Source organism: Microtus oregoni, unplaced genomic scaffold (genome assembly GCF_018167655.1).
Source record: "Microtus oregoni isolate MIOR12 unplaced genomic scaffold, Mior012 000024F_ref0000369, whole genome shotgun sequence".
NCBI lineage: Eukaryota > Metazoa > Chordata > Mammalia > Rodentia > Cricetidae > Microtus > Microtus oregoni.
The window spans coordinates 9641758-9651382 of record NW_024543083.1 but is presented as its reverse complement, the minus strand read 5'-3'; positions in this window follow the sequence as shown (position 1 = coordinate 9651382).

Genomic DNA, 9625 nt, shown 5'->3' with positions numbered 1-9625 from the left:
CTACTCTGGATTGGTGGTGACTCAAGGCCCCAGCATCCCGAGTCAGATGTGCCCCAGAGGCCATCTGTGCTGACCTCCTGTTGCAGGGCAACGCTAGTTCCTCCTTTCGGTCTTGTCTGAAAAGTACAGCCTTCCGTGGCAATTCATCTTCTACCGTCTCTTCCAACCAGTTGTGGCCCGATGCTTCAACCAAGTGCTTACAATTTCTTCTGAAGGCGAAGGCACATGTTTGTTTTCTGGAGGACATCCTCAAGGCCACTCCTGTCAGTCTGTCTGTCTACCCCGGTGGTACGTGTACAATGTCTTCTGACTGTCAAGTCTAAAGGGAACTCCAATTCCCCAGACTCCAAAAAAAGTAATCCAAATACCCAGAACTGAGCTCAACCTGGACTACAAAAAGGTTTCTGGTGGTTAGATAAAAGCCAACATTCCTCAGGAACTTGAGAAACTGGTTCCCCTCTGCCTGAAGAGCCTCTGCCCTTACCTCTGGCAGAAGGAACATCACCTGTGGCACCAGGCCCCCTCAGTATCACAAGAACCTGTTATCCACGTCAAAGACCATGCCGGTGCCCTAGCCCTTCTCACCCCTGGCCCCAACCCTAAACTCCCTCCTGCTGGCAGCTCTTCTCCCCGCAGCTACTCCCTCTCCCTATGACCTTGCTATTCTTGCTAATTCTCCCCCAGCACAGCTCTGCTCTGTTCCTGTTTCTCTAGCTATGCTTTCCCTGTTCTCTATACCCTACCTTCTCCCCTCTCACCCAGACAGCCCTCGTCCACCATGTCCAGTCTGTTGGCCCTGCTCAGTCTACTTCTTTCTCTCTCTGCTCTGGGCTCTTCCAGGTGCCTCTGGCTGTTCTCGCTCTCATATCTACCATAAGGATTTTATTATCGGTTTATCTACTTGGCGTTAGTTTTGCAGGTAAACTACTTTCCAGCCCTTCTAGGAGGTTCTGTTGGCTGTGGCACCTTCATAGCTGGTTTGTCTGGCTTGTTTTCTCAGTCAGTCTTCCGCCAGCCCACGAGTCTGGAGCCTGGATAAACAGGGTGAGCGGGGCTCAACATTTGGGTTGTTTGTGAAAACTCCCCTAATGGTTTCAACAGCCCGCTCAGGAACCATTGCTCTCACCTGCCCTGCCCTTAGTGCCATGCGAGGAAATGTCTCAAATAGCAGTCACATTGTGTTTATGAAGGGTGTTAAGTCATTTTCCAGAGCCTGGCATTGTGACTATTAACTGGGCTACAGCCCAGCCTCTTGCTGCCTCTTTGGCAGACTGATCTCCTTGCGTTCTTCGTCTCCCTGATGTACACAGAGAGCAGACATCTTATCAAAGAATTTTTGTGACATTTTATAGATATGAGGAGCAATTTTCCACAGAGACACTGAAAATTGGAAGTCTTTGGTTTACAGAACTATTCTGCTAGGGCCTGTATAACGTAATCTACCGCCCCAAAGCCAGACTGCCTTCTCATTCATTAGCTAACTATGTTTAGTTTAGAGAGACTTCCTGGTAAGGACTTGTTGTAAGGAAACCCAAAGACCCCCTGAAAGAAATGCCTGAAGGGCTGCCCTCCTCACTGCCCACTACTCTTTCCCAGCCAGTGATTGATGTATTGAATGAGTTGCGACACTATTTGTCCAGTGAGTCTGTCTTGCCCTTTGGGTCAGCCAGGGTCTGATTCTAATCAAAGTTCCTTTCTTCTCCTTTACCAGAAAAGACATTTAAAACCCTCACACAAAAGAAAAAAAATTAAAAGAGAAACAAAAGAATCATACTGAAAGCACTGGAATATAAGTGAGTTACAGGACAGAGCGGAAAATTTTTCTTTTCTGTGTGAGCAAGACTGGGGATTTCTTTCAGGGGATATCCATCCGCCAAACCACAGCGTAGAAACAAATGGGAAAAGAAGTTGACGCTGCTACTGTGTCTTATCTGGTCCTGATATTTATTAAAAGGAAAGTGACAGAAAAGCCTGACCTGGTGTTTTCCTGAATGCAATGTTATCTCTCCCACACAGCCCTTAGTCTTAGTGATGCCAAGGGCGTGTCTCAGCAGCACTTCCTCTCCCGTGAACTTGGAAGGATGGGAATGTACTGGATCGAAGTCCACATGCAGAGTTCTGTGTGCTTTATGGTACTTTGCTTGGCTGACTTTTGGTTTTGTTTCTGTCTTGAGACAGGGTCACAGGGTCTAGCAATGTAGTCCAGGCTAGCCTGGAACTTGTGAGCCTCCTGTCTTCCAAATACAGACACACACACACTCACACACACACACACACTCACACACACACACACACACACACACGGGGGGGGGGCAAAGAGACAGAGAAAAAAGACCATGAGACACTGAGAGCGACGGGGCAGCTGGTGACACAGAGGAGCCTTTTGGAGAAACAACCTTCAGAGCCCCTCCCTCAGGAAATCTCCCGAGGACTTTCAAATCAATTCTCAGAACAAAGAAGATATCCACCCTTTAATAACCTGATGGGGCATTGGGAAGTCGTGTCAGGTGCTCTAGTTTAGCATGGACTGTGTGACAAGGAGCCTGGAGGAGCCAGCACAGTAAAAAGCTATTATGTATGCTGGGCACTGGTGGCCCACACCTTAAATCCCAGCACTCGGGAAGCAGAGGAGGGCAGAACTTTGTGAGTTCTAGGCCAGCCTGTTCTATAAGAGCTAGTTCTAGGACAAGCTCCAAAGCTATAGAGAAACCCTGTCTTGAAAACAAACAAACAAACAAACAAACAAACTATTGTGTCTGTCAGAGTACAGACTGCTTTTTAGCTCTCTGTTCCAGAGAGAGCTGCAGAAAGTCATGGTTTAATTCAGACTGTGAGATCTGGCCTAAAGATGCAGCCCCCCGATCCCCCCCACCCCCGCCATTAGAACAAATACCCCTCCATCTGGCCAGCTTGCAGATGAGGGACTGAGGTCACAGCTAACAGCTTTCTGTAGAGAACTTAGTTCTTCCAGTCAGTTTGTTCTCTCCAGTAACATTAAAAGACCAAGTGAGGAAGCTTGTCAGTGGTCTCTGATTTGAGGAAGCTGAGGCAAGAGGCCAGCCTGAGCTAGGTAGTGATACTCTATTTCAAATGAGAGCAAACAGAAGTCTCTTTGCAATAGGTATTTGAGTTCCTGGTATTTTTAAACAACAGTAAGGGAGGAACTAATCGGCTAGAGGCAGGATGTCCATGCTGATTTGAGCAGTTACAATGACCATGACATTGGATCCCTAGACTTTTAACTGAACAGCCTTACTCACTTATGACCAATTTTTAAAAGATGCCAAGAGCCTTGGCTTTGCCACTAGGACTTTGCCCTAGCTCAGACTACGTTTAATGAGAACAGCCTGATACAAACTGGCAGGTAAATAGGAACATGGGCAGTAGGATTGAAAGCTAGGACAGTGTGTTTCCCAAAGTTCCTTCCTCATCTCAGAGATTCCTGATACCATCGAATCTTTATCAGCTCTGAAAACACCAAAGGTCCCCCCCCCCCATTGTCTCTGTTGCCACCGGCAAGCAAGATAAACTAATTTGTACCAACACAGTGCACGGAGCACATTGGCTGCTCATTCTCTCTGCTGGAGTGCATGGCAACCTTGTCTCCAGAGCAGAGTGGATCTCCAGTGGGGCCATTCCATTATTCTGCATTACACCCTGGGGGAGGTCACATGCCCGCAGCACTTAGCTGTTGGTCCAGGGCCCTACTTGCCTTCTCTCTGACAGCACATGGGCCCAAAGCAGCTTCTTTATTAACCAACGGTAATAAAATATATTCGCAGCATACAGAGGAGAATCCCACATCACACCTTTGCTTCTGATGATTCAGGCTTCACTATATAGATTCCCTAAATATATAAAATATATGGGCTATATTTAAGGAATCAGCAAGCAAACACTGCTGATCTTTCTGCTGTCCCCTGGGAATCACAGGACCGTATTTCCAGCATCCTCTTCTGGCTGATGACTTTGTATTATACTGACCCTTACAATAACCCACCATAGAATAAAATCAAACAATCAAGACCTTTGGGCCAGCCGGGCACAGCAGTCCTTACCAGAGGATTCTGAAGTAGAAAGCCATACTCCTCAGAAATGTGGTATCTTCCCAAAGACAGCAGCGTCACCCACTTCAAAGTCTGCCTTTGAGACTCCATAATCTCTCTTGAGGTATCCATCTGCCTGCGCTGAGGGAAATGACTGACTAGGAGAAATGTCCCAGCTGTCCGCTTTTGACTTCGTCCAGCTGTGTGCTGCTTTGGTGGCGGCAAGGAAGAACCTTGCCCAGAGGTTGAATTCCAGGATGACCACAGCTGTTCTCAGACAACGCCAGGTAAACAGCGAAGATTAGGAATTAAAACACATAAGCAAACAAACTGACTCTAAGAGCCTCCCTGCTTTTCCTGCCTTATTCATAAAATACGAGAAAGTTGCCTTTAAACCTGGGCATGAAGAGCTGAACTCTGGAAAGGGAAAGATTAATGACTCTCAGTTGTGGTTGCTCAGATCCACACCCAACACTCAAGCGTTCGGTTCCTGAGGAATTCTTATAACTTACTGGCCTTTTATCTTTATTTATATTGATATGGAGTTACTACATTCTTCTTTTTAAAAATGTATGCACTTATTGAAATTAAAACTTATCATCTCCCCTTTCCCTCCCTCCCTCCAAGCCCTCCCAAGTCCCTCCCTTGCTCTCTCTCTAATTCATGGCCTCTTTTCCTTTGTTACCATTACATATACGCACATAAAGAGATAAATACAACCTCTCAGTCTGTTTAGAGTTACTTGTATGTGTAAGATTTCAGGGCAGACCTCTTGATATGCATACGCAAGGGAGATACAGTAAAGAAATTGCTAACATGACTGCTCCATAGTATGGTTTAGGGGGAAGTTTTTGTTTGCTTGCTTTGTTTTGTAGGATAGAGAGAGAGAGGAAAGAGAGGGGGGGGGGAGAGAGAAAGAGAGAGAGAATATCCAGAGGCATCTGGAAGAATTCAGAGAGAGAAAAAAGTAGCCTGATCATGATGGATTTTGAAATATGTAGCAGGTCCTCGTGACTCTGAGGGAGCCTGGAGGCCAGCAAGGACTTTGATAGGCAACCGCAGGTAGCATATGTCCCTTCTGCCAGAGGTAAGGGAAATGACTCCTTTTGGTAGAGGGGAACCAGCTTTACAAATTCCCGAGGAACACTGACTTTTATCTAACTGCCAGAAATCCTCCTATAGCCCAGACTGAACTCATTTCTGGATGTCTGGATTGCCTTTTAGAGTTTGGGGAACTGGAGCTTCCTTTGGACCTGAAAACGTTGGATAAGCAATCAGGAGGCTCGTCCCAGGGGAGACCATTTCTCCTGTTCCAGAGCAAACTTTTAGAAGTAGAAATTGCCGTGTTGGTGGGAAGAGGCAGGAGGAAGCGTCCAAGAGCCAAATGGGAACCCGAGGAAACTGTGGGTTTGGAAGAGTAGTCCGGGTCCTGCTTCAGTGTGCTCGAAAAGGTGGCGCTGACTACCGCTTCACACTTTCGATCCCATTAAAGGACGACCGGATATTTAAATGTTTGTTTTTCAATTACGCTTTCTTTTAAAAAATATTATAGAAAATATTCTATAGTTTATTTAGTATATTCTGGTTATGGTTTTCTGTTCCCTAACTCCTCTCAAATCCTCTGTTAGGAAAAATCCTAAGACGAGCTATTCCGCTGGCACAAAGAAATACAATCAAACCAAATTAAAATGCCGAAGTCTTAATATATTCAGCATTCTCAGGTGACCGAGAGCATGGCAGGGGACACAGAAAACTGGGGAGCATATGCAAAACACAGGACCACGTGTTCCTCTTCTGGTTGCCCACTTAAATACCCTGTGAGAGTGGTCCTGACCCTCCCCTAGGCATGCTGGGATTTGGAGTCCAGACCAATGCAACTCCCAGGCCAGGGGGCAGGGATGGATGCCAGGGTCTGGGGTGACGCCACCTACTTAACATTACATTCCCATCTTAGGATTTTTCCTAATATTTGGAGGTTCCATTGAGGGGGTTCCTTTGTCCTGCAGGCCCAGGGTCTAGGACCATGCTGGAAAATGCCCTTCTCGTGGGCTCCACCAGGCACATCAGCTTCTCTTGGTGAGTTCCCCCTTTTAAACTGCATGCTAGAAGGGTTTTGGGGTGACCCGTTCACTTTTTGGGCTTTTGTTGAAGTATCGGTCATGCCAAAAGCCTCACACACAAGCAGCAAAGGCTAAGCCTTTGCTGAGATGCGATTTGGGGCAGGGAGATGTCCCTGACCAACTTCTCATGGACCCCAGATTTTTTTATTTTATTTTATTTTATTTATTTGTTTATTTTGGTTTTTTCGAGACAGGGTTTCTCTGTGGCTTTGGAGCCTGTCCTGGAACTAGCTCTGTAGACCAGGCTGGTCTCGAACTCACAGAGATCTGCCTGCCTCTGCCTCCCGAGTGCTGGGATTAAAGGCGTGTGCCACCATCGCCTGGCTATTTTTTTTATAAATTATTTATTTATTTATTATGTATACAATAGTCTTTCTGCGTGTATGCCTGAAGGCCAGAAGAGGGCACCAGACCTCATTACAAATGGTTGTGAGCCACCATGTGGTTGCTGGGAATTGAACTCAGGACCTTTGGAAGAGCAGGCAATGCTCTTAACCACTGAGCCATCTCTCCAGCCCCGGACCCCAGATTTTTCGACTCAGCGCTCCTAATCTGGGAGTCTTCTCTGTGTGCTGTGGTCACCATTAAAGAATAAAGAAACTGCTTTGTACCTATAGCAAGACAGAACTTAGGTAAGTAGGGAAAGCTAGGCTGAATGCTGGGAGAAAGAAGGGCGGAGTCAGAAAGAAGTCATAGAGATGCCAACGGAGACCACCACTGTAGGCAGAACTGTCTCTGAAATTTCCTGCTTTGTGGAAAAGTCTGCTGGATACTATGGGCCTGTAGGCTGAAGATGGATGCCCCAATGGTATAGAAGAACACTTTGGTATAGAAGTCACTTTGAGTGACTGTCCAGGTAGTGAGATGTCTCTGTCAATTCTGGAATTTTGGAAGTTGCTTACAATGCACTTCCTGTTTACTTAGGTAATATTATATCTTTCTGGAGTCTTTGGTGGAGTTGAAGAATTTATATAGTTATAATTTTTCTTAATTATGATAAAACATAAAGTGGATATAAATATTGCAACTGTAATTCTTGCTTGATAACTGTTTTGTTATACGTAATTTTACTATGTTAAAATTAAAGCCCTTTTTGTTAGAACAGAGACGGGGAAATGGTGTAGGAGGTCCTTCTGTCTATGTGTTGCTTTTATTGGTTAATGAATAAAGGAACTGCTTTGAGCCTATAGCAGAGCTATAGGGGAACAGAGCTGGACGGGAAAAACTAAGCTGAATGGTGGAGGGAAGAAGGGCGGAGTCAATGCCAAAAGCACCTACACCAGCTCCTGGGACTTCATCATTGGTAACAGCTCTCCTAAATCAAGGATACCTGCCAACTAAAATCTGGTTTCACCTGCTATTGTGTCTCATCCCATGGCTAGCCCCATTTCACAGGGCCAATAATAACAATATTTTTTTCTCTTAGCAACCTGCCTTCGCATCTCCCTTAAAAAGAAGCTGCCTGAGGACTACAGCAAACCAGATGCCACCCCAACCACACCATTTGCTGAGCATGAGAGAGCCAATTTTCAGCTCTCCCCTCTCCCACATCGTACCGTGCCTGCAGGAAGTAGCCAGACTTGAGTCTACGCCCCTTTTTCCAAAGAGAGCCTAAATGGTGGTCATAATTATCACCTCAACTTCCTGTCACCCCTATATTCAAAGAGTCTGGAATGTAATGTTAAGTTGGGAGCATCACCCCAGCCCCTGGCATCCATCCCAACACCCTGGCCTGGGAGTTGCTTTGGTCTGAACCCCAAATCCCAGCATGCCAGGTCCTGACCCCTCCCCAGGGAAGGGTCAGGACCACTCCCACAGGGTATTTAAGTGGGTGCCCAGAGGAGGAACACATGGTCCTGGGTTTTTCATGTGTTCCCCAGTTTTCTGTGTCTCCTGCCATGCTCTCAGCCACCCAAGAATGCTGCATTTATTAAAACATGGGCATTTTAATTTGGTTTGATTTGACCTGATTGTATTTTTTTGTACCAGCAGAGTGGCTCGTGTGAGGATTTTTCCTAACATCCTCCCCACGTCCACACCCACCCAAATCTACACCTTCTCTTTCTCTCTCGTTAGAAAACAAAGAGGCATCTAAAATAATAGCTAAAACAAAATAAAATGAGAACAAAGAAGTGTAGCAGGCTAAGGCATTATAGTTACGCCATCTCATGAATGTGTTCTTCAGAATAGTGCTAAAACTGACCTCTGTTCTCTTGGACCGGCCCTAAATTCCTTTGGTAAACTGGTCTCTGGACTGACCGCTACAAACTCCTACAGCGTGAGACTCTGACCTGAAGGTTAACTGCCTGCCATTTAACTGCTATCTCTCTACCTCTGCAAACAATCCTTGCTAGTTGCAGATGCTTTCTGTATGGGTCACTGAATGAAAAAACGAGACCATGATCCCTCCAAGGTGGGGTGGAGGAGAAGGTTTTTATTGTAGATATGAAAGAGAGGGCAGTCAGAGGCGTCTGGAAGGGTCCAGACTGAACCAGACCATGGAGGAGGGGGGGTGGTGGTGGCAAGAGAGGAAGACAAGAGAGAACATAGGTGGATGAGAGAGGACCCACCCAGCTGAGGGCCATGTTCACTCTGAATCTTTCAGATATCCCCTGCCTCTGGCTTTGCTCTTCCTCTCAGCGACAATAACCCTCTCCACCTAGGAACACTCACATCCTTCCTTATTTTTTTCAATTTCCTTTTTTTCATTCCCCATCATTTTACAATTCTAGCCGTGTTATTTTCATCTAGATCCCTGTGCCCTCTCAAGAATTGTCTTGAACATTATAAAGCCATCAAGTCATAAAATACAAGAACTGAAAGAGAAAATATAGACGACCAAATCAAAAAGTGTTATACGAGTAACCCAAGATTTACTGAGTGAAATGGTTCGTCACGTGGTGCCTGGGGAGCTGGTGACAATGCTCATCCCAGGTTCCTGGCGGGGACCTGCCCACTGTAAACTCAGGTCACCCACCCGTGTGGCCTTTTAACAGGAGAATTACAATTCCTAACATCTGTTTTACACATTTCCAGGAATAGTAATGTTCATGATAGAGACATTGCGCTGAGGACATGAGAAATCTTGAGAGGAACAGTGGCGTGAGATAGCCAGCGCCACTTTTCTTCGTGTTCTCCCTCCGGCTGTGTGTCTGATTTCTTTCCCACAGTGCTAGCAGCATCTTTCTGAAGCTACACACATCACGTCTGAACACCCAGTTGCCCGCGGCGCTCTTTGGCCATCCTCTGCCTTGGTACCGTTAGGCATTACGCTCTTACCGTCACCACCAATTTTGCCCTCAGCTTCTGTCTTGATTTTGTCACTCTGAGGTCCAGACCCATGTCGTTGGGAGGTCTGTGGATATTTCACTCAGTGAAACAAAGCCCATGCTTCCTGGACATGGCTGTACTCAAGCCATCAAAAAACAATGCACGGCCCACAAACAACCAGAACTCGAT